The sequence below is a fragment of the Pelodiscus sinensis genome, chromosome 2 (assembly GCF_052426305.1).
Source record: "Pelodiscus sinensis isolate ZL-2025 chromosome 2, ASM5242630v1, whole genome shotgun sequence".
Classification (NCBI taxonomy): domain Eukaryota; kingdom Metazoa; phylum Chordata; order Testudines; family Trionychidae; genus Pelodiscus; species Pelodiscus sinensis.
The window spans coordinates 262,785,761-262,789,545 of NC_143053.1; the positions used below are offsets into that span (position 1 = coordinate 262,785,761).

At 45.9% G+C, this 3,785-nt stretch overlaps 1 protein-coding gene across 2 annotated transcripts in view; it reads right to left on the reverse strand.

Moving 5' to 3' along the window:
- The window catches only part of LOC112545555 (stonustoxin subunit alpha-like), a 298,534-nt gene that overhangs the window by 146,521 nt on the left and 148,228 nt on the right, over positions 1–3,785 (reverse strand). The gene's annotated exons all lie outside the window — the stretch shown is intronic.

The window sequence follows — 3,785 nt, forward strand, 5'->3', positions numbered from 1 at the left end:
CTATAGACGATGGATCGTGTGGTGTGTTCTGGATGGGAGCTGGATGCATGTAGGTAACTGTATGAGTCAGTGGGTTTTCTGTAGAGAGTGGTGTCTAATTTTCCATTGTTGATTTGTACGGTGGTGTCCAGGAAGTGGATCTCTCGTGTAGAATGGTCCAGGCTGAGGTTGATGGTGGGGTGTAGGTTGTTGAAATCTCTGTGGAATATCTCCAGTGTTTCTTGGCCATGTGTCCAGATCATAAAGATGTCATCGATGTACCGTAGGTAGAGGAGGGGTGAAAGGGGACGGGAGTTGAGGAAACGTTGTTCTAGGTCAGCCATAAAGATGTTAGCATACTGTGGGGCCATGCGTGTACCCATGGCTGTGCCGCTGATCTGGAGGTATAAGTTGTTCTCAAACCGGAAATAATTGTGGGTGAGAACAAAGTTACATAGGTCTGCTATCAGGTTGGCAGTAGTGTCCTCTGGGATAGTGTTTCTAATTGCTTGTAATCCGTCTTCATGTGGGATGTTGGTATATAGAGCTTCTACATCCATGGTGGCAAGGATGGTATTATTGGGGAGGTTATCGATGTTTTGTAGTTTCCTTAGGAAGTCAGTAGTGTCTCGGAGATAGCTGGGGGTATTGGTTACGAAGGGTTTGAGAAGAGTGTCTACATAGCTGGATAGACCAGTAGTGAGCGTGCCAATACCAGAGATGATGGGACGTCCGGGGTGCCCAGGTTTATGGATCTTGGGAAGTAGATAGAACAAACCTGGTCGGGGGTCAGAAGGTGATTCTGTGAGGATTTGTTCCCGAGTAGCTGTGGGGAGGCTTTTAAGGAGACAGTGTAGTTTCTTTTGGTAGTCCAAGGTGGGATCAGAGGGGAGAGGTTTGTAAAATGTGGTGTTCGAGAGTTGTCTGGTTGCCTCCTGGTTATAGTCGGCCTTATTCATAATGACCACAGCACCCCCTTTGTCAGCTGGTTTGATTACAATGTCCAGGTTGTTTTTGAGACTCTGGATGGCATGGTGTTCAGCGCGGCTAAGATTGTGTGTCGCTTGTTGTCGTTTGCGAATAATGTCAGTCTGTGCGTTGTTGCGGAAGCTGTGTATATAGAAATCCAGATTGTAATTCCGACCGTCAGGGGGAGTCCATATAGAATTATTTTTCCTTTGGTGTTGGTAGGAAGAAACATTCTCCATATTGTTAGAGGATGGTGGTAGGATTGCTTCCTCCCTGGCAGAAAGTGAGTTAGCCTGAAGTAAAGTTGCAGAAGATGAATGTGGGGAATATTGATCCACAATATCATTTCTATCAATAGGCATTTGAGGTGATTGGGTCAGGGAAGAGCGAGGTTTCATCGTATGTTTGGTTTTAAATGGCCTCTTCCTATGTTGTTCGGGCCATTGGTTCCACATTTGCCGCTGTGGGGGGTTGAGGGACGGGCAGATGCATACATGGATATGGCACCTAAGGAGCCATTCGTGCTCTGATGAAATCTGGTTGCGCAGGATTAACTGGCATTCCTGACCTCTCTGAGTATGTGCGGATAGCTGAGGTGAAAACACAGCCAAGTCATCTCTCTCTTCCATTGAGAGGGGGAAGGTGAATCTGTATGATCAGAAAATGGAGAGTGGAGATATCTATTGTCACTCAGAATAGGAGATTGGAATGTAGAAGAAATTGCTAAGTCTTTGTGCTCCCTGCAATTCACGACAAGCGTGTGTGGCATGGAGAGAAGTGGTATGGCTGTAGAAGAAGAGCTCGCAGCAGGAGGGGATGCCCCTGACAACAGGGGGAGGAGAAGTACCGAGTGGGTACCCAGAGCCCCGCGAGTGCTGTGGTGTCCTGCTGCACTCCTGAGGCGTTGCTGGAGCTGGTACTGAGGCAAGCAGTGCCTTGCTTGGTGCTGCATTGTTCAAAGCTGGCACAATGTGGCCTGTTGCCTCTGAGGGGGGCAGCTGTTTTAGTGCTTTTTCGTTTGATGTGCTGTTTGCCTGAGGTACCTGGGTGGTCAAAAGTGCTCAGGTGGCATTTATCAGAGGGAACCAATTGACAACCAGCACAGTGCCTCTTAGGCTAATGCTGAAGCAGAGAGTTTGACTGTTTCTTTGTGGTTTTAGGGGATTTATCCCTTTTTGCCACATTACTCTGTTCCGAACCCAGGTCAGAGGAAGGGTGTTCGCACCTGTCAGTCATAAGGAACGATCAGTTTCACACATACAGAATGGGAAGTGACTCTCTAGGAAGTAGTACGGCAGAAAGGGATTTAGGGGTCAGAGTGGACCACAAGCTGAATATGAGTCAGCAGTGTGAAGCTGTTGCAAAAAAAGCAAACATGATTCTGGGATGGATTAACAGGAGTGTTGTGAGAAAGACACGAGAAGTCATTCTTCCGCTCTACTCTGCGCTGGTTAGGCCTCATTTGGAGTATTGTGTCCAGTTCTGGGCACCGCATTTCAAGAAAGATGGGGAGAAATTGGAGACAGTCCAAAGAAGAGCAACAAAAATGAGAACATGACCTATGAGGGGAGGCTGAAGGAATTGGGTTTGTTTAGTTTGGAAAAGAGAAGATTGAGGGGGGACATGATAGCTGTTTTCAGGTATCTAATAGGGTGTCATAAGGAGGAGGGAGAAAACTTGTTCATCTTGGCCTCTGAGGATAGAACAAGAAGCAATGGGCTTAAACTGCAGCAAGGGAGGTTTAGATTGGACATTAGGAAAAAGTTCCTACCTGTCAGGGTGGTCAAACACTGGAATAAATTGCCCAGGGAGGTTGTGGAATCCCCATCTCTGGAGATATTTAAGAGTAGGTTAGATAATTGTCTATCAGGGATGGTCGAGACAGTATTTGGTCCTGCCATGAGGGCAGGGGACTGGACCCGATGACCTCTCGAGGTCCCTTCCAGTCCTAGTATTCTATGATTCTATGATAAGCATTTTGAGCCTGAGCTCTCCATCCTCATATGCCTGCACTCTGAGCTTCGTGTAATGTAGACAGTCTTCAAGAGTGCAAGTAGCCAAAGCACTTGACACAGTTTGTGTGTCCATCTGATGCTGGCATTACCTGATTGCAGAGCCTGCAGCATTTGAAACCAGGTGATCTCATGGCATGATTATGATCTGAAGAACTGTCTGCAGTCCAAAGGTTTTTTAAATGCTTAGTGTTACTAATACAACACTAACACAGCTTCCAAAAATTTCAATTATGTCCACACTGCAATAGCGTTCTTCTGAAGGAAAATCAAAAGAACAGAGGGATTTTTCCAACAGCAATAATCCTCATTCTATGCGGAAGAAACCTTTTTCCAAAAGAGCTCTTTCAGAAGAAGGCATGTGTGGACGGGGAAGAGGGAGTTCTTTCGCCAGAAGAGGAAAGAGGAAAAAGCACAGGTGCTCTGGTGGCCATTCTGCCCATAGCAATCATAGCTGACATGTGATCATTCAGTGTGGATGCTATCTTTTGAAAAAGCAGATAACTTTTTTGATTTGCTTTTGCTGTGTGCACAATCTTTTTGGAAGAAGTTTTTAGGCTGAAGTCTAGACATAGCCTAAGTAAGCATGAAAGGGACAAAAATGTCTCTGTTTTTGGAGAACCATCTCTCTGTACTTCTAACATCTGAATTCCTTTTGTAGCTGAAGTGGAGGCTGTGACACTGAGTGAGAAAGAATATTATAAGATTTGGAAATGGTACAGGAAAGGGCAACAAAAATGATTAGGGGATGGAACAGTTTCTATGTCAGGAGAGATTAAAGAAACGTGGACTGGTCAGTTTGGAGAAGAGACGACTAAGGGAGGA